Below are 21,241 nucleotides of genomic sequence, written 5' to 3' on the forward strand. Positions count from 1 at the left end.
TTTCATCTTAACAATCAAAGTACCTGCAGTGGTGGAACAGTCGTAAAACCATATGTATTCCTAAGTCAGGGATTACAATACGCATTGTCAAAATACAGCATATCAAACAGTTATACAGTAGATACATAGTCCACAAGTGATTCTGCCTTTACAGGCAGCAATCAATACATCTTCCGTAACTGCTTATCAAGTATGGGGTCCCCATGGTCCTAGATGTTATCCTTGGAACCCCAGTGTACAAAGCAGGATATGCCCTGGACTGGATTTCAGTCCATTATAGGGCAGGTAGTAAGCTGCATTAAACATTAGAACATCCCTATAATTTAAGCCTAGTATTGTTTTGTCCTCTCAGGAAATACGCAAGAAAGCTTTGCATGATGTGAAGTTTGCCGTGAGACAGAATTCAAAATATATATTGCAAAGGAATCGTGGCTTGTGGTAACATGATTAAATATACTGAGTCATGCCAGATGTTTACAGTACATGAGAGATATCTGGCAGCACATTGAATGTCACTGCAATAGACCCTGACAGTTCATAAACTGTTCATATATATTATTTACGCATTGTGCAAAGGAAAGGAACCACCAGAAATGGCACAATATGGTCTCAGAATGACACGGTCACCGTGGAAGCTAATAAACTGCACGCCAAAGCAATGATGAAACATTTAGCAATAAATTTACAGGGTGTTACTGTGGAAGAATGTAGCTTGGCAGATCCCAACATTAACTACCACTTTTTTTAGCTTTTTGAAAGGACAGTGTAAAAACACACTCTGATTAAGTGTCGGGGGATTGGGCAACATCCTGCACCCAGCCAAATTCTAACGGCACTATGGGTTACAGAAAAGATCTCTCCAGCTAACAGGCTGTTCCATAGTTACCTCTAACCAAAAGCCCATGTTGGGACGGAGTTGTAGCGAGCGAGTAAGTGAGCATCCACAGCCTCTTACTCCGCCAGCTGCCACTCATTGCTTCCCCTCTTCATTTGGAATAAATGACTAACAACATTTGAACTTTTCACTTCCTCATTTCTCAACAGATGTCACGTTTGGACTTTCACGTCGCGCCCAGTAACCCTGCGGCCGAGAGTCACATGACACACAGTCGACGGGATTCGATGGGAAAACCGCCCCAAATCCGCATGACGCTGCTCCAGGGCTCCCACTTAATGTTTCCGCCCCCCACAGGAGAACAGAAAGGACCAAAACAAACTCCCCATTGCTGCTCTCTGTATTGCCCTTCCTTAACACAGACATTGTTTATGAGTAACAAAAAATGGTTGTATATTTGAGAAACTACTTCAAATTTATCAATTTGAGCCCCCTTCGCTCCACCTCCTTACCCCCTTGATCCTTGGCCTTTTTGCCCCTCCCGCCCCGACATCCACCCAGAACACCAAACCTGGATGTGAGTGACTGGTGAAGCAAGGCATGGCGGAAACCGGAAGCTACCGCTGCACACCCTCGTCAGTTCCAGTCTGATTATAGAACAACCACAAACCAAGCGAACATCCTCTGACCAATCAGCTATGGGCACACGCCTGCTATTTGTGCGTACAGAGGAACAGGAGAGCTGTGTCTGCGTGTGTGTGTGTGTGTGTGTTTGTCTCACCATAGACAACGAGGTCTGGCACGTATAGGATTATCACTATTACAAGGCCCTGCATGCAAATCTGAATTAACAGGTTATGTGAGAACTAGTGCATGTGTGACCTGCCAGTTGCACTGCACATTAGGTCTATGTAAAGAGTTTATCAGAAAAAATGACTGTGCTGTCGCCCACCAACCATGTCAGCTCGTAGCTTCACGACTGAAGTTAGCAAGCAGTTAGCATTTCGCAACCCCGGATTGGAATTTTAATATATAAGGGCAACAAGTATTTTTTTTTTAATCCAAAGTGATTCACATGGTTTTACACCTATCTTGTATAAATGAATGTTTCTTAACATCGAAACAGGTCAGCTTCCCTCTTTCACTCAAGGTCTTAGTCTCTATAAACATCCCCAAACCATTATATCCCCGACTACCTAGAACTAAAACTGATTTATTTTTAATAGATACATCAAACTCCCGCCAAGATGTTTCCCTACCATGGTTTTGAAAACAAACAGCCATACATGCTCTTCCTTTAAATGACAGCATGCTCTGCCAGTTCTGTCTCAGGCATGGGTTTGCCACAATGCCCAGACACTTCCAGGGCATTGGGAATCCTGTGCCAATACACCCCCAGCCAAGCCTGCGGTTTTCTCACACACGGCACGGTTGCCAGGCAACTTGTCTCCGAGCTGCAAGCGCCCAGCAGACCTGCGACAGCCAAAACCGCCAATGTTGGCTACTAAACCCAAGGTCTCATTTCAGGTCTTTTCTAACTCACACCAACATTTGTAATCCACCTGGGAGGCCCATCATTCTGAAGGTTTCCAGAACGTCCCTTCAGTCAACCAGTTCCCCTGTCACCCAGTACATCTTCACCAGACCTTTGTGTTAGGAAACAGTTATACTAAGACTCGTGCCAGCGATCTGTAGGTAAACAAACAGCCCAGGAATGTATTACTACATGAGTAGATTCAAAGTCTTGCTTTCAAACTCTATATAAGTCTCACTGCCATGAAATAACCTTCTCAGCGTGTCCTTCAGTCTCATGCTGGGCGTTAGTTGCAGTGCAATTTTACAAGAAACCATTGAAATTATTTGATTATGAATCAACACTTATTTTTCAAGAAACTCTAAGCCTGTCGCAACTTCTCCATCCCACAGCGACAACTCCATCTAAATCTATAAAGCTACCCAAGTGGAACCCCCCCCACACACACACACAAACACACATACTGTACTGTACAGACACAGTCACACACACACACACACGACTGAAGAATCTTTGGTAACACTTTACTTGAGGGTGTACAAATCATGAACAATGCAAATAACTGCAGTGTAACTGAATGAAATACATGAATTATTATGACTGATTAATGATTAACAATCAGTAGATAATTAACACTTGTGTTTTGGTTAATTAATACTTTAAGTAAGAGTGTGCTACTACATTATTTGTGCCCTCTCAAGTACAGTGTTACCAAATCTTTTGTTCAGCTATTGAACAAGGGTATGACCATGATGTACGTTACCAACTTATCGGTTGACCCCCACATATGAGAAAACCAATTTGCTAGAGCAGACCAAGCACAAAGACAAAAACCAATGACAGACCAGTCCTTACCAATAGCTAGATGTTGAACTACTCAGAAAGTTCCCCGCTGCTGTGATGCATTTCAACAGCCCGCCATCAAGGTATCAGCTATTTGCATGCCCTCATCACACATATCTGGATGCTGAGAATGGCTTCACAGCAAGGCACTCCCCCTTGAAACCCCAGACTATAGCTGACGCCTGAGCAAACGGAACGAGTGAATCAAACTCTTCAGAAAGATGAGAGCTTGCGGCTGTTTTGGAAGTGATACCTTCACAAACGGTAAAATATAAGTACTTGCATTAGGTTATAACTAGACCCAAGATGGTAATTGCGATCTGTAACAGGAAAAGGAAGTACTAACGCATTTCATGATTCATCTTAAGCGGAGGAATACATGAGTAGGGAGGTGAAATGTGCCCTAGAATGATTTTAAGTGATGTCTACTACAACCTAGCAAAAAGCACATAATTTCAGGACCAGCTGTCACTAGAGATTAGTCTGTTATGTACGTGAAGCCTCCATTCTGTTGGGAAGCTTCACTATGCAGGTATCTACCTGCCAGCCTCTCCTCTCCCTACAAGCCTGCCAGTTAATTAACTGTGAATCCCTTTCATGGTTGGCAAAAGCATGAAACATGTGGCAGCCATGAACGAAGGATCCCAGTGACCTGCCTCATAAAAATATATTAAAATCTTTGCTCCATTTTATTAAAAATGCCTCTCAATCTTTATCGTCTTAAGGAAATCAAAGGTGTTAACAGCAAAGAATGCTTGACACGGTAACTCTATATGCCAGGCACAGTTTTCCACACACACACACAGACTACAAGCAAAAGTTTTTGCACACATTGAGATTTTAAAAATCTGCATGTTATTCAATTGACATTTACTAAAAACACACTCAATATTTTTTGCTATCAAACAAATTTACAGTATGATCACCATCCGGGTACCTTTATTAGCAAGAAAATGTCATATCTTTGATTCATCAAAGTAACCTCCCCTAGCAGTTATAACAGCAGAGAAAATTTGAGGCAGTCTTTCTACAATTGTATTAAATACTGCTCCGTTTCATGAGAAGAAACAATTAACTAGCGCATTTAAAGTTAATGGACAGCCTAGAATTTGACTATGCCATCATCAGACAACCAGGGTGTCAGACATGCATTGTTACATATTCTTTCCATTTTATAAAGGAAACTTTTTCATATGACTTATATTTTCATTTATAGTTGTTCACTCAACATGTTGAACAATAATCAAAAATCTACAGTTTATCAAATAAGTGGAATAGTGATAATAAATAAATAAATATATATATATATATATATATATTATAACAACAGGTGGATGAAAACTGGATCCTGCAGCAGGTACTGTATAAATCAGCCCTGTACCCTTTTGGCCCTGCCTTCTGAAAATCAAACATCCTTGAGCATACTAAAGGAAAGGAGAAACGACCAACTTGACTTTTGTTGTGACTCTACATATTTCAGGGCCCACTCTCGACAAAGTCACTGCTCTTTGGTGAAATCACCACGCAGTGGCTGTGCTCAGACGTGCACAGATCTGTAGTGGGAGGGGATTAATCACTTCCCATTTCAACCTCTGGCGTGAAGCTTCATGCCAAAATACCACCACCGATGAACATTTCAAGTTCTCCAGAAGACCACCCCTAAAAAGACAGGTGTGGATATCACTGGTATCTAAAGTGTTTCATCAGCAATTTATGAGACGTCAGGGTCATTCAACGTGCTGTCAGATATCTCTAGTGTAAACATCTGGCACGGCTCAGTATATTTAATTATGTTACCACAAGCCATGATTCCTTTGCAACGTAAATACTGTTCCTGTCATAGGAAGTTTCTGACCTATCAGGCTGTCAGTAAGACATGTTATTTGGTAATTTTCATATTTGCTGGCATTAGTGCTATTGTTCTTTTTAAATAAGCGTAATCTGTGGATTTAAGTGTAGCTCAGGAGAGATTTGGAGGATCCAAAGCTCTGTAAGAATAGATTCAGTGTTCCTGCTTATACATGAACAAAGGTCCTGAGCAGGGGAAGAATACAAAGTATTTGCAGCATTGAAGAGGCATAAAGGATCGACAGTTTCCCAGTGCTCTTGTGTCAGCATGTAATATGTTATGGGAAAATGCAATATCATGCATAAAGCAAAATAACTTTAATCTAACGCTTTAGACAGGAAGGAATAAAGTGTCCTTTTGGATAATGAATTCGTTACTAAACTCACATCTGTACAAGTCCCCAGACCATAATCACTAATTACAGGAACTCATATATTGATAAATATAACCTGCTCAAAATAAGTCCATTTACTTTTGTATGTATTTATGCTGTGTATTTGTGTTGCTCATGCAGGGTACTTTATCGTTAGATAATGCAAATACCCAGCAGACCCAAATTAATGTATGCTTGTTAATTTTACATATACACGCCAAACGAGTGGACTCCTGGTCAACTCTCCAATACAACTGGTCACTTTTTTTTTTTCTTAAGTTGCATGCCAAGAAAAAAAAAAACAGAAAACTTGGAGAATACTGTTTGGCTTACGTTGCAAATTCATAACACGTGTAAGATTTCTTTATTATTATTATTTCAGCTCAGAAATTATGAAATATCTCGGCGTTTTAATAAAATTGTATACAATCCATTGTATTATGTTCGGGTATTCGCACTTTATGTCACATCGATTAAGGAACCTTGCTGTAAAGGAAAAGTTTTTTTTACAAATACGGACAGAGATCTAAAAGTAAATACAGGCATGGACATTTCACTTCACATACAGATACGCGCAGAATGAAACAGTCCGTGGGCATAAGCTAAGATCTACCACCGCTGTCGACCACTAACTAAGCAGAACTAACCAGCTGATACCCCGACTCGTGTTTGTTGTCTTTCACATTATCTGATGCCAATTCGAGTGGAAAAACCTACATTAGCAGCTGATTTGTTCTGAAACAAAGTAAAAATCGACAAAAAGAATAATCACTAAACAACTAACGGACCATGAAATCTGTAACTTAATTATATCACGAGAGCCAGGAGAGATCTCGATAGGAATATTGTTCACATGAGTAACATTAGCACACGTAAGTAAACCATGTCATTATCAAGAAGTTGTGGACACGATACACTTTTAGGAAACTTAAGTAAAATCGGAAGTGTGTTTACCATGTATTAGTGTGTAACCCTAACGCAGCCACTACTAACTGTATGAAAGCAGGATACAAGTCGTTTTGTCAAGACAATTTGTTTTCGAATCTTTTACCTGTTGTGGAGAGTTTTCTTTTCGAGATTCAGCGCCAGGAACAGTTCCTTGTTCTGACGAAGAAAACAAGAAAATCCGCAACAAAAAAAAATCGCGATCACAGCGACAACGTCAGCTAAGGTGACACGTGTGTCACCGCCTTTCTGACTGGTCTGTTCCGCTCTGCAGACGCTCAGGAAGACCTCAAAGTGCAATGTGCTATGCAAGTCTTCGCTACAAAATACCTGACACAAGGCAACCAAGGAAAGAATGAAGAACATGTCATTGATGTGACCATAAAAGTACAGATAGGAAATGCAAATGATACAATGTCAGCTCTACCAACACCTCCCAGTTTTATTATAACATTATGTGGTAGAGGTTGTGGGTCCAGATTTGTGAGGCCATTTATGTTACTTCTATGAATGACTCCTAAAAACGTGATTTTAACTGAAAGAGACCCATACAGGTCCGCCCAGTCTTATCTATAAGCGACATAGGGCGCCAGCTTATGAGGGGGCGCCGACTTGCCAGCCAATTTCACTTTGCCTCGGACGGGGGGCGCCTGGCCGCCACGTACATATTTTCATGTCTGCATTTAAATCGAGGTCGGACCTTAGCACTGAAACTATGATATTTCATGAACTCCTCATCTGCAGTGTCTGGAACACAGTCTACGGCTCATTTACATAATATCTTTAATTTCCGCAGTGGCACTGCGGAGCGCACTGGCTTAATATTTTGCGCACATAATCGATTCACGTGTACATTAAATGTTGAAAACCATGTAATCTCTACCGCTGCCATTTTGAGAAGTTCAGACATTGTGTTTCGCAAGTAAAGTAAATGACTTATGCGCAATGAAATGACAATAATTAAATGTGCAATGAAGATTTTACTATGTTGGCCTATCCGTTTCCGAATTAAAGGGCGTTTCTCTCCGTGTCACGACGGAATTAAAGACACATCTCATGACGCATGCGATTTGCATTGTTTCTTTTAATGATATCAGTGAACAGAAACATTACTATAGAACTTGCTGTAACTGTTAGATGCTATGCAAATATGTTTTCCCAGCACATTTGTGTGCACACTCAATGTGCATACATACTGTTTTATATCATTCCATGGGTGTCCTAATATAATACTTTCAGAAAATATTTGATTTACTTTTATCTTAATTATTTCCAGCAAACCAAATTACTTTCTAGTATAAATCATTTCCGTGTTGACATATTATTTAAGCAGTAAACCTTTATCAAAATGAGAGAAATATCTTATTAATTTCTTGTATCATGTATTCTCCTTGGACATGCTATTAAAGTATTATTTTCAGATTTGCTTTACTTTTATCACCTGCTGCTTTTTGTGATGATGGTTGCAGTAAAATACAGCAGAATTCTAATTTTAAAGTGATGCTGTTTCTTGGGTTGCCTTTCCGCGGGAAATGTGATGGCGATCCAATGAGAATTACAAAAAGCTGGGCAAATCTTTCAGTACTCGTTTAAGGGGGTGCTTGTTTTAACACAAAGAGTGTTCGCTTTAACAGGGAAAGTGCATATATAGCTGCCATGAGTGTTAAACGAACACTGAGAATTCGGATGCAGGTGGCGCTGAGATAATCGAACAGCAGACGAAGCTGGATTGAAAGCCGAAATCACTCAGCTGTTTAACCAATCACGCTGATCAGATTTGTGAGTCTGGGTTTCAATTATGTTTAATGAGGTTATAAAGAAAAGATACCATTTAATAGTCAAGTACATCCTGACAGCCAGCCAACAGGCTATAAATCTCCAAAACTGATCCCACTCTGCTTATGAGTAAACCTAAGAACTTAAATTCAACATTAATGATTGAAAAGTCGACAACTTAAAAACATCAGATCAATTGAATATGAAAAGTAATTTGGGATGATGTCGTTTATGAAGTTGAAAATTTATAAACTGAGATCTGCCTTCAATAAAGGGGCAGCCATATGGGACAGCCATAGCAAATGACAAACTGAAGACTGACAACTCTGAAAAGATGAAGAACATTCCATTCAGGTGACTGCCCTTCCATAACCCACAAGGCAGAAGGACCTCACTGGAAGTTTTGCTGCCTCTGTGAAATGGGCTCTGATTTCAGCTCCTCTCAATAGGTTTGCAGCAAATTGGTACATCAAATCCCTGTTTCTGAAGAACTTTACATGTGGCAAGCATAAGCTTTTTTGGATTAGCGCAGAGAGCTCCTATATCTCTGTGCCTCAGGATTATCCAGTTAAAGTGTTTTTATATTTAATTGCTTTGCTGACACCTTTATCCAGAAAGATTCACAGTTTATATCTGTTTATACAACCAGACATTTTACTGGAGGTGTTCAAGATAAGTACCTCGCCCAATAGCGTAGCAGCACGCCCAAACTGAGACACCACCCGCAAAACAAATTGCAATCATGGGGCAGAACTGTTGCCTTGTTACTCAACCCAGCTAATCCTTCCCTGTCGAGCCTCACCTGTGACTCATCCTGAGGGGAGGACTGGACTGCATTAAGCACACCTCTCCAGCTAACTGGGGCAGAGAAGGAACCAGGCTGGACAGAGGCTGACACAGAGCTGGTTTGGGTTGTTTTCTTTCACAATATGTAAATAAACACCGGTTGTGTAGCTGCCTTTTTGTCTGAGTGAGTGTTCCTGAGTCCCCGCTAGGCACTCCAGCTGGGGTGGGGCAGCACTGGCCTAGGGCTTCTGCCGCGTTGGTGGAGAATGCAGGCACCAGCCCGGCCTCGCTGGGTGTTGTTAGGCCCTCGGCAACTGCTTGTTGCCAGTGCTGCCCTGTTGATAAGGTCGTGTGTGACGTTCAGTATTTGGGTTAATTTTCACATCTGTTTCTGCTTGTGAGTAATAAGGGACTGAAACCTGGACCAGGAAAACACCAAGAAGAGCCCAGTAGGCAGTCAGCCGACAGCAGACTGATTCTTCGACCGGTTGGATCTCTTCTACCGGGCGGTGGAGCAATGGGCAGGGACATGCAGCCCATCCTTGAAGTTGAAGGTTTGACTTGAGTTGCTGTGCAGTCCGAAGAGGCGGCAGATGGGGACCCTGGAGCTTGCATGGTGCGTTTGGTGTGGGGAACCCAGATACCACCCACAACACTGCGGCTACATGGAGCCAGGGTTCTGCTATTGCTATGATGAACTTGTGGAGACCAGGCCAGAGAACCTTGTGTGTGGGGAATGTCCTCCCTCCTTTCCTGTTCCTGCAGTGCCTACTGATTCCCCAGCACCACTCACTGTCCTGGAGACTGTTCCTGTGGTGCCTCCTGGCCTTCTGGTGCCTCCTGGCCCTCTCGAATTACCCCCTGTCCCAGAGTCCATTGCTACTGCACTGCCTGGCCCTCCGGTGTCATCCAGTAACCCAGAGGCCATTCCTCTGGTGCCTCCTGATCCTCCGGTGCCACCTCTCACCCTGGAGTTAGTCCCTGCTGCATCACCTGACCCTCTGGTGCCGCCGGCTGCCCCGGGGGTCATTTGCACAGCACTGCCTGGCCTTCTGGTGCCCTGGTGGATGCTTGGGAGCTGTCCTGCTTGGTTGTGGTGCCCTCTCCACCTTGCCCTTCTTCTGGGTGCCCAGCAATAGGGACTTGCTGGGTCTTTCACCCTGGTGGCTGTGCTCTAAAGGGGAGGGGGGATTATTGTAGTATGGAATGGAGCTGCTGCCTTGTTACTCAACCCAGCTGATCCTTCCCTGCCGAGCCTCACCTGTGACTCATCCTGAGGGGAGGACTGGACTGCATTAAGCGCACCTCTCCAGCTAACTGGGGCAGAGAAGGAACCAGGCTGGACAGAGACTGACACAGAGCTGGTTTGGGTTGTTTTCTTTCACAATATGTAAATAAACACCGGTTGTGCAGCTGCCCTTTCATCTGAGTGAGTGTTCCTGAGTCCCCGCTAGACACTCCAATTAAGGTGGGGCAGCACTGGCCCCAATTTGGGTTTTCCACTGCAGGAAAGTTGGTTCAGTAAAGGTGTTGCCAGGTCTGGAGAGCGACAGTGACGTAAAACCGAAGAGACGCTCATTTACTCTTCACAGTGTTCTTCATGATTTACTGTGTGCTAATTTCCGCTAGCAAGTCTGTTATGTTTGCATCAAATGCTAGTAGAATTACAATTAACTTGTGTAAAATTGCATTAGAAATCCATTGCATTCAGCCATCGTATAATACTTTTTCAAGTAGAAAATTATCAGGAATGCATCGATAGAATGTCATGAACAATACTTATTTGTGAAATAATGAATAATATATAGAATATGCCCTCTTGTCCTTCAAATAATCCATGCATATCAAAGCAGATCACTGGTATCTCCATGCATATCAACCAATCTGATGATCATGATGCAATCAGCTTTTGGCTCTACTAATAAGCAAGGCCGTGTCAGCGCAAATACTGCTCAGGTAAGGTTCTGACAATTTACAATGAAAAACGGTCTCTTTGCAGCTCGGCTAGAGTACGGCTTGTGGAAAACGCAGTAACCAGAGTGTGGAGTACGGGGGGGTCTGGGGGGGTCTGATACCCCCGATTAATCTATGAGACCCCCTGAAAGCCTCAAAAGCAAAATTTTAAGGGGGGTCTCAAGATCGGTATTGCGCAACAATAGGGAGATGGGGGGGCCCCCCCGAATATTGACGGGCATTTCGCACACTGGTTGTAAGTTAAGTATTTCAGCAGTATTAACTTCTAGGAAGTGACAGTAAAGCAGGTCTGGCTCCACAATGGTGTTATTTGGGAAGTCAGAAGAGGGTCGTCTTCACAGAGGATCCTTTGACTTCATGGTCAAGCTGAATGAGGCCAGCGCCTTGAGATTGCAGGGTCAGATATAATGTTCTCTCATGCTAAATGGGTCCTGACACATTTTACAGGTCAGTGGTGAAGGGAAAAGGGAACTTGAATCTCCAGAACAGAATCTTCTTGTTTCACAAATCTTTCTTGAAGCCCTATTTCATCAAACTAGGAACTAGAAATTATTTTGGTGGTGGTGGGGTGGCTTGTAGAGTGAATCACAAAAAACAGGTCAAAATGCTTTTAACAGAATCCCTCTACTAGAGCCAAAGTCCTTGGGGTTTGGGGTTGAGTTTGTATATCAGTGAATCTATTTGTTTCTGATAAAGCTGCATTGCCTTTGTATCAGCCGTGAACTAACCTGGTTTATGATCTAAACAGTGTGTTAGAAAAAGGTTTGACTTCATTTTCAGTCCAGGTCTACTGGTTTTGGTGAAATGAAACAGTGACTGTGTGGTAGCGGCCCATTGCGGCCTGTAACGCCGTTCCTGTTCATGCCCAAGCAGCGGTTCTTCCTCCCTCCCTTCCCCCATATCTTTTGCACTCGGCAGGTTAAACGAAGATGGGTGACCAGGCAGATGTGGCCAGGCAGATCAGTTTTTTTGCATGCAATGCTGGTTGAGAGAAGCCTTTGCTAAAAACAGTGGACCAAGGCTTGTGGACCAGATTTTGGCAGTGTCTCCCAATCCGGTTCTCGGGAACCTGTACACAGTCCACGTTTTTGCTCCCTCCCAGCTCCCTACCAAGCAAAAATGTGGACTGTCCTTCAGGGAGCTGGGGGGGAGCAAAAACTAGAGGACCGGTTTGGGACACGCTGGCTTATGGATTGTTAATGAGATGTTCTTTCTTCTAAAATGAAAATACTGTTCTTGGTCCCTAAAATGGTCTGCAGTGCAGCATGTTATTCTGGATCATGGATTTTATTTTAACAATAGAAATATATTTGTTGATTTTTTTTTTGTTTGCAGCTGGTTAGTAGAGCATCAGATTCTCATACACCTTAGCCAGGGCAGCGTCACAGTGATCCTGGAATCTATCAGAAGGTAAGATTAGGGGACATCGTATACTCAGCTCTGAGATAAATGTTTTGGGCTGCTGGGATCACCTTGAGTATCCAGGATATACCCTGAAAAACACATGGGGTTATGCTCCATACAAACCTGGAGGTTTGTACTACAGTGTTAAACATTATACCATCCTTTGACTGACACACAATCTGAGCAAATAGTATATGGAATGTATATGTTTTCTTGTCATTTGAAATTTAGTGTTATATCCTTGTTTTTGTGTTTTTTAAGCAGAGGATGATACACTTTGTTGACTAGATTCACTTTAAAATTCAAGTTGAAGAGAGCTCCTCCCAGTGGCCAAAATGTGATTTTGTCTATTTGTATACACAGCAATTCATGGCCATTTGCATTATTTCCTCTCAAGTCATGTGTACATGTATCGATCAAGTTATATAACTTTAAAATACACGGAGCCTATCAGTTTTCAGGCCATTGATGTGTTTTGTTTGTAATATCTTAAGCGTATTGCAGTTCAGCAACAAAAACCCAATTTATTTCTTGTTATATAACAGATGGATTCCATGAAATGGACCCAAGCACAAATATATTGCATATATAATGGTTCCTCATAACACTACACTCTAGCCTTGATCTCCTAGATTAATACTGACTGCATTCAAGAATCAGTCTGTGGGGTCAAGTGTAGAGACACTTACAGTATACTTCTTTCCTATTGGGTGTAATTCTGTGTGATTCTAACCCTTTGTCCTCAAACACTATTATTAAAATTTATTTTCAATTTCCATGACCCCATCACCTTGAGGCCTTGCCTGTATGTGTAGTTTTAGCTGCTGTGAACAATTAGGTCACTGCTGGTTAAAATATCTTTACAGTGATCCCCCACCTATCACGGTTGATGCATTCCAGACCCATCAGCGATAGGTGAAAATACACGATATAGACTGTCACGTTCGGCGGACGGGCGAACTAGGAAGTAGGCGAGAGAGCCGTAACTTCAGAAATACGGGGTTTAATCGGGGCAGACAGGCGACGAACATTAAACAATACAAGGACGGATCTGGGGAATACTGACTGAGACATGGACTAAATACACAGGTCAAGTCAAAAGGAACAGGAAACAGGTGATGACAATCAGGGATTAACACGAAGTAACGAGGTGGGCGTGGCACACATGAGGATTGGACGGAGCTGGGCGTGACAGAACCCCCCCCAAAGGCACGCACACCGGGCGTGCCCGAGGGGAGGCGACGGACGAGACGAGGGAACAGGACCTGAAAGACAAAAATGCAAGACATCAACAGGGAACCGGAAACAGAACAGACACGCAGAACAAGCAGAGGGGCAGAAACCAAGACAAAACCTGACAAAGGACGGGGAACGCGGACAGACAGACCAGGAAGGGAGACACAGGGGGAACACCCACAGCCGGAACAAAAGGACCAGGAGTGAACAAAGGACCCACAGGAGGAGCAGGAGCAGAAACAGGAGGGAGAAAGGCAAAGGGAGGAGGAACCAGGGGAGCCCGAAGGAGCCAAGGCGGGCGAGGGGCGGCGGCCAGAGGGGCTGCAGGCGACAGGGAGGCAGGAGCAGGAGGGGACCACGCAGGGGGCAAGGAGACGGGTGGAGGGACCAACAGAGGAGATAAGGAGGGAGCAGGAGGGGACACTGGCGCAGGCAGGCAGGAGGGGGAAGGTGCCGTCCGACAGCAAGCCGTAGCAGGGGGACCCGGAGGCGGCCGACAAGGTGCCATCGGAGGGACCACAGGCGGGCGACGAGGCACCGGAGGGGGACCCGGAGGCGACAGCTGAGCCGGAGGCGCAGGACCCGCAGGCAGCCACCGAGCCACCCATCCTCTGATGGCTACTTCCAGCAGGATAATGCACCATGTCACAAAGCTCGAATCATTTCAAATTGGTTTCTTGAACATGACAATGAGTTCACTGTACTACAATGGCCCCCACAGTCACCAGATCTCAACCCAATAGAGCATCTTTGGGATGTGGTGGAACGGGAGCTTCGTGCCCTGGATGTGTATCCCACAAATCTCCATCAACTGCAAGATGCTATCCTATCAATATGGGCCAACATTTCTAAAGAATGCTTTCAGCACCTTGTTGAATCAATGCCACATAGAATTAAGGCAGTTCTGAAGGCGAAAGGGGGTCAAACACCGTATTAGTATGGTGTTCCTAATAATCCTTTAGATGAGTGTATATATATATATATAATACATTTTAAAGTAAATATTTCTTATTAATTATTTTAATATTAATAATAAACCATTAATAAATTTGATTATAATAATATTGTCGTGCTGACCGGGACGGAATGGAGACAAAGGCGCAGACGTCAGGGTATCGGGGAATACGGGGTTTAATTACAGGTAAGGCAGGCAAAACGCAGACGGACAATACAATGACCGGACTGGGGAAACAAACTGAAACGCAGACTAAATACAGAGGACTGATGACAACAACCAGAAACAGGGGGATTCCACACTGGGTTAACGAGGGGGCGTGGCACACGGAAGGAGCGGACGATTGGAGCAGGACACATTGTTTTTTTTTTATCTTTACACATTGGATACATTTATTTTCTTACTTTACAAATGACTGTTTTGATACATGTGCTTAGATGTGTTTAGTACAGTATATGCGCTTCTTGTTTTATCCGGTTCATTTTGTGTTTAAATCCAAAAAAAAAACATATTTAGGTGTAATTTTTTGGGGAAAATTCGATCAGAACCCGAACTTTTTAGGATTCGATTCGGAGTTCTGAACGGATTAAGTTCGAGTTTTGAGGTACCACTGTGTGTGTGTGTATATATATATGTGTGTGTGTGTGTGTATACATAATGGAATGTATAAAAATAAAAACATATATGGCTCTTATATATTCTTTCCATCCTTCTTGATGTAGCGTACCATCATATGCAGGAGTTTTACCTTCACCTTAATTAACGGTCAAGGTCTTCCTTGACCAGGACGCTTGGGAGCCATCGTAGGGCTTAAAACAAAACAAAAACAATCAGACCACAGGCAAAGTATGCCATATGCAGAGAACTGTGACGCGTTGGGAAAAAATCCGCAATATAGCGGGGGCACGATAGCTGAACCACGATATAGCGGCCGGGGGATCACTGTATTTCTTATATTAGTATCTGTATTTAGTTATTTGCCACATTGTAGTTATTTATGGTCTTCTTTAAGCACCTCTGGAGTTGCACTGTGTGAGAGGCATCAGGCAGGTGTGTTTGCTCAAAACCCGACATTTGTCTGGCATAGTTCAGCAAGTTGAAGTTCACCCTGGTAAATGAGAGAGTTGCCTCCCTTCAGCTTCAAGTTAGAGGATGGGCTTTGATTGTTGTCTGTAATATTGTGCCAAATATACCAAATACCTGGACCGAAAAGATTTTGTAATCATATCACAGGATCTCTGACTGAATGTCATGGACATTTGGGTCAAGAGAGGAGTTGAGCTGTCAGCTGATCACCACCTGGTGGTGAGTTGGATCTCATGGTGGGGGAAGATGCCAGACAGACCTGGTAGACCCAAACGCATAGTGAGGGTCAGCTGGGAACATCTGGCAGATTCTTGAACTCCAGCAGATCTTTTTTTTTTAATTCCAGTGGAGGCTGGAGACATTGAGCCTGAATGAGCCATGTTCTGTGCCTCCATCGATGAGGCGGCTGAGCAGAGCTGTGGCCGTAAGGTTGTGGGGGCAACCCTTGAGCCTGGTGACGGACAACGGCAGTAAAGGGAGCTGTCAGGCTGAAGAAGGAGGTCTTCTGAGCTTAGTTAGCTTATGGGACTACAGAAGCAGCTGAGAGGCACCAGCAAGGTAAAACTCTAGTGTGAGAGGATTTCAGGGAGGTCATGGAAAGGATTTTCGGTCGGCCTTGAAGAGATTCTGGCAAACTTTCAGGCAACTCATGAGGGGGAAACAGAACTTTACCCATGCTGTTTACAGCAGAGATGGAGTGCTGTTGACCTGAATTGAAGGTATAGTTGGGCAGTGCAAGGAGTATTTCAAAGACCTCCTGAATCCCATTGACATGCCTTCCATGGAGGAAGCAGAGCTGGAAGACTCGCCCATCACTGGGTCTGAAGGTCACTGACATACTTCACAAATTCTTTAGTGGTAAGACTTCAGCGGGAGACATTGATGTTGATAAAATGCTACTGCTTCTTGGATAAATTCACCCAATTGCTTCCTGTGTCATCTTGCTGATCCTACCTTAACTGTTTGGTAACCATGGTAACTAGGGTTAGGACCTTATTCCTAATTAAGCCATTTTTCCTATCCTAAATTAAGACAGGAAAAGTGTATTACACAAGCTTACTAACTTCCCAAAATCTTAAATAAACTCTCCTAACTTCAGGAGAACAACACAGACCCAAACATGACACAATCATAAAAATTGTATATAACCATAGCCACTTTTTACTGCAGTAGTCCCTCCATATCTACAGGTGATACGATCAATGACCTGCCCCGAATAATAGCAAACCATCCACAGACCCCATATGTAGCGTGATTTTTGTGTTTCTTGAAACTCTGTGTAACTAAAGTAATTTGTAATCTTGCTCGTAGCTTTACGAGTCTCCGACCCACTGATTATTTTCTACGTTGCACTTTATTTGGACTTTTGCCTGCTGTCCAGTCAGGGAGACACAGAGATCAGTCAAAATAGATGATAAAAACACAGTGACTGCCTTTTTGGGACAATGTAATGATACCGATGACATAATAAGAGGTTAATATTGCAATATAAACTATAATGTCAACTGTAAATTAGAGCAAAAACGTGTTGTTGTAACACCTGTATGCCGTTTGAGTACATAACAGGGATTTGCACCACTCAGAACTGACTTGAAAATGAATGAAAATCAAATTCAATTCATACAATTGATTGAAAACACAGTTTGAATATAAGGAAGTAGAATTAAAATGGAATTGATTTCAGATAAATTCATAGTGTAAGTGCAGCTTTAACGATACAGCTTAATATTTCAATAGGAATTACCCAGCTCGTTAACATAAACAGCATATACTGTATTGAATCCCCCCCATGTGATCACAGATATTTACAGCAGCAAAAAGTATCCAACGGCCATTAACCCCCCCACTTCAAGCAGCTGCCTGAAAAGTCTGTGCATGTCACTGTTATTCATAATGAATCTCACATTTTAAGTGTTGCCTATAGAATAAATAATTTAACTGTGACTTTTTGTACCATGGCGAAAGAGCACTTCATACAGTCATACAGATAACGTTACCACAGTCCTATCCATCTGACAATCCAGAGCTGCTCCCCAGAAAAGCTATTGCAGGCTCGTCACAAACTGTAACACACATAAACAGTTAAACATGCAAAACAATAACAATATGCGTATGGAAAAGATCGCAGAGGGCTGGCATACACCAAATGCATATTGTTAGAATATGATAAAACTGTTGCACAATTTTTATCTTACAATCATGCAAATATACAAGTTCACTCACTTGTACCTATACAGGTATAAGGTCAAAATCAACATCTACCATCTTGGAAGTAAATCTATTATGTAATTATTTATGTTTTGCTAGATTAAATGTCATTTATCTGTTGTATGATTGCATTAAGTTGAAATGAATTCAATTCAATTGAATTAATGAATGAAATTCTTCTTACTGTCATTCCAATTCAACATCTTACAGTGGCCTAGTCCATATAAGTCCAATTGATGAATGGAATGGGAAACAATTCATGAATTCTGAACAACCCCGGTAGGCTACATAATGAGCTTAACCAGTCAAACTTGCTGTATGCTCAGTCACATCCTTTGAACTGGGAAGGTGACCAGCAATTGCAGAGAATTGTGCATGTCAACAGAAGACAGTGAGTCAGAGTTGTCCAGGAAGCCGAGCTGCTTTTCTAAATATTGTTTTGCGGGTGTGGTTTCTTTTACAAGGAAGCAACATATAACATTTTGAGCCCATTTTTATATTTTCAACAAATAGGTTAATTGGTTTTGGTCTTACTTTTGGTTGATTTGGTGTGTTTTATTGATTTTGAAATTTGTTTATATTTTTTTACATTTTTTACATTTGTCTGGTGTGACACTCATACAGTATAACATACCTCACCATTGAGATACATGGAATCGATGTTCCTGTCATCGACAGTCTGTGATTTTCTCACACGGAGGCTGGGGAGGAGCCTACTTAAAGTTTGTTCATCAATTCTGGAATAACAAAATTAAATTTTGGGAAACACTCTCAGACTTTACTCGCTGGTTACTTACGTTTTTCGTTATTCTCTAAGATCACTTTCGGAAACTCACCCCACATGGTTCCGCCACCTCAGTTTGATGGGTGCCTTTGACAGATCATTTTAATGCCTGCTGGTATGATTTAAATTGCAATATAAATAATCATGTAGATAATAATTTAAATTATTTACATAATCATCAGTTAAATGACATATTTCTAAATAATCATTTAAATGACTATTTAATTTATAATCTAAATAATCATTTAAATGACATTTATAAATAACAATAAATGGTCAAACCTTAAATTAAAATTCTAATTTAAATAATCGTTTAAATTACATATTTATGTATTGAATACTGGCATAAAACATCCATTTTTGGCTTCCCCTGACAATAAATTCATGCTGATTTTACAGTTAAATAAAAGATCAAACAAACATAAATTTCTGCATGATTCCAGCTAGGAACATTTTTTCCTATTATATTATCCATTTTATTATCTGTGTTTCTTCCAGATAATATGAATCCCCATATACAAGTCACATAGGATATTATTTTCATAAGGAAATACACTGATGTGCCAAAACATTATGACCACCCTCATACGAAGTGAAAAATGTTGACTGTCTCATAAAAACAGTGTCTGTCAAGGTCTGGGATACTGTATGTTAGGCCGTAAGATATCACTTGGTACTTGTAGTTGAATATGTAATATGTTGAATGTAGAAGAAATTATGATAAAGTTTTGAGTGATGCTGAGACGGGCCAAATCATCATGGCCAGACAACAAGGTCAGTGGATCTCTGAAACAGCAATGCGGCTGAGTACCTACTGAGAGATGATCGAGGAGGGAAAAACCACAAACTTTTGACACGGTGTTGGGCAGCCAGGATGTGAACGAAGGCTATCACATCTGGTACAACCCAAAGAGAAGGGCTACTATGGCAGAAATGGTAGATAATTTTGATTATGATTATGAGAGTGATGTGTCGTGGTATACAGGGCATCAAATCCTGTTGCATTTGTGTCTATATAACCACAGGCCAGTCAGAGTGCCCATGACCCCTGCCCACCTTTGAAAGTGCCTAGAATGGGCATGCAAGCATTGGAACTGGACATTGGCGCAATGGCAAAAGGTCACCTGGTCTGATGAATCCAGTTTCCTGCAGCATTACCTGTATGTGGTTGGCCGGGTTATGTGCCGAGCATTTGTGCAATGCATTGAATTGACAAGTCCGATCCATGGTTACTCTGCTGTCAACCTGTCCTGTTCATCCCCCAGTATCAGTGGTCACTACTGCTCCTCCAGATCCCTCCTAATTCTCCATAGGTGTGTCTTGCTCTTTATGCCCAATCCTATTCAGCTAACTGTCCATACCTGCATCATGTCAGCCCCTCATTAATCCTGTATATAAGTGCTTCCTAGTTCTGTGTTCCTCAATTTGACATCAGTCCTCCTGTGTCCTTGCCTGTTCTGGTCTGCCCAGTTTGACCCCTCTGGGTCCTGTTTGTTTCCCTGCTCTTGTTTTGGTTCAGTAAAGCCCCTTTTTGTTCTCCTGACGCCTGCTCTCGAGTTCTTCGTTTCTCTACTGCCCCATATGCAGCAGTGCTCCATGCCTCATGCGGCATGACACATTTGATCTTCTTAAGAGCTTGAATTGAAGGCAACTGGACTTTTTTTCACTTTCTTGAAGACATTTCACCTCTCATCCGAAAGGGTTCTTCCGTTCTAAAAGTCTGATGGGGAGTTCCAGGTATTTATCCTGTAGTGGGGTCATCACCTTGAAAGTGGTCGTTGACACAACCCACTGTCTAACAAATCATTAGGGTCACTTCGGGAAAGGTGTGGATCAAGGTGTGTGGCACAACACAGGAGAGCCAGCACATCGAGACAAGACTCAGCTGCACATCTGTACCTAAAGTAGAAGAGACACTCCTTTGATACAGAGAAGACAGGTGGTTGGAGAGAGGGGTAAAAGAGGCTATTTACGTCCAGTTTGAACGGCCATGACCGAACAGAGGTGGAGGCTTAAGACACCAAGTATCAGCCACCTATAATGCAGTCTTGAGGTCCCTTTCCAGGCGATTTAAATGTAAGTGGCAGTTACCTGTAAACAGTTCACACCTTGACTCACGAAGAACCAAGGCTTTACAACTTAATCCACACCTTGTTCCCAAGTGACCCGAATGATCTGTTGGACAGCAGGGTGTGTCAATGACCGCTTTCAAGGTGCCGACCCCATTTGAGGATAAATACGTGGAACTCACACAGACTATTAGAACTGAAGAAGCCTTTCGGATGAGAGGTGAAACGTCTTCAAGAAATTGAAAAAAAAGAAGTCCTGTTGCCTTCAATTCAAGCCCTTAAGATGATCATGTCCTGGATGACTGAGAACCTACACAGATCGACACATTTCATCATCATCAAAATTATTATTTATGTAGCATGAAAGATGTTTTGGAAGTGACTAAAGATGTGAAAACCAAGTATATTGCATATCTGTAAATACAAGAAGCCATTTTGGCATATGTCACAAATATCTCAAGAGTCAAGAAAATAAATAGGTGAAACCAATTTCATAACCTCCCCAGCCATAAAACATATATTTATGGGGATATATTTATGGGGATATATCTTTAGAAAGGATTTTGTTTTTCTTTGTAAGCTGG

The 21,241-nt window shown here is 42.3% G+C and overlaps 1 protein-coding gene and 1 long non-coding RNA gene across 2 annotated transcripts in view; one reads left to right on the top strand and one right to left on the bottom strand.

The window, feature by feature from the left end:
- card11 (caspase recruitment domain family, member 11) overlaps positions 1 to 6,713 on the bottom strand; it is a 33,864-nt gene extending 27,151 nt beyond the window's left edge. Inside the window, exon 1 of the mRNA XM_023829988.2 lies at positions 6,486 to 6,713. The gene's annotated coding sequence lies outside the window, so the exon portion shown is untranslated. The remainder of the gene's footprint in view (positions 1 to 6,485) is intronic.
- Positions 6,714 to 8,053: 1,340 nt separating this feature from the next.
- Positions 8,054 to 10,358, top strand: LOC111853275 (uncharacterized). The gene is made up of 2 exons (XR_002840422.2): positions 8,054 to 8,509; positions 8,605 to 10,358. It is a non-coding gene; the product is annotated as an uncharacterized lncRNA (long non-coding RNA).
- Positions 10,359 to 21,241: the final 10,883 nt, after the last annotated feature.

Source organism: Paramormyrops kingsleyae, chromosome 22 (genome assembly GCF_048594095.1).
Source record: "Paramormyrops kingsleyae isolate MSU_618 chromosome 22, PKINGS_0.4, whole genome shotgun sequence".
In the NCBI taxonomy this organism is placed as follows: domain Eukaryota; kingdom Metazoa; phylum Chordata; class Actinopteri; order Osteoglossiformes; family Mormyridae; genus Paramormyrops; species Paramormyrops kingsleyae.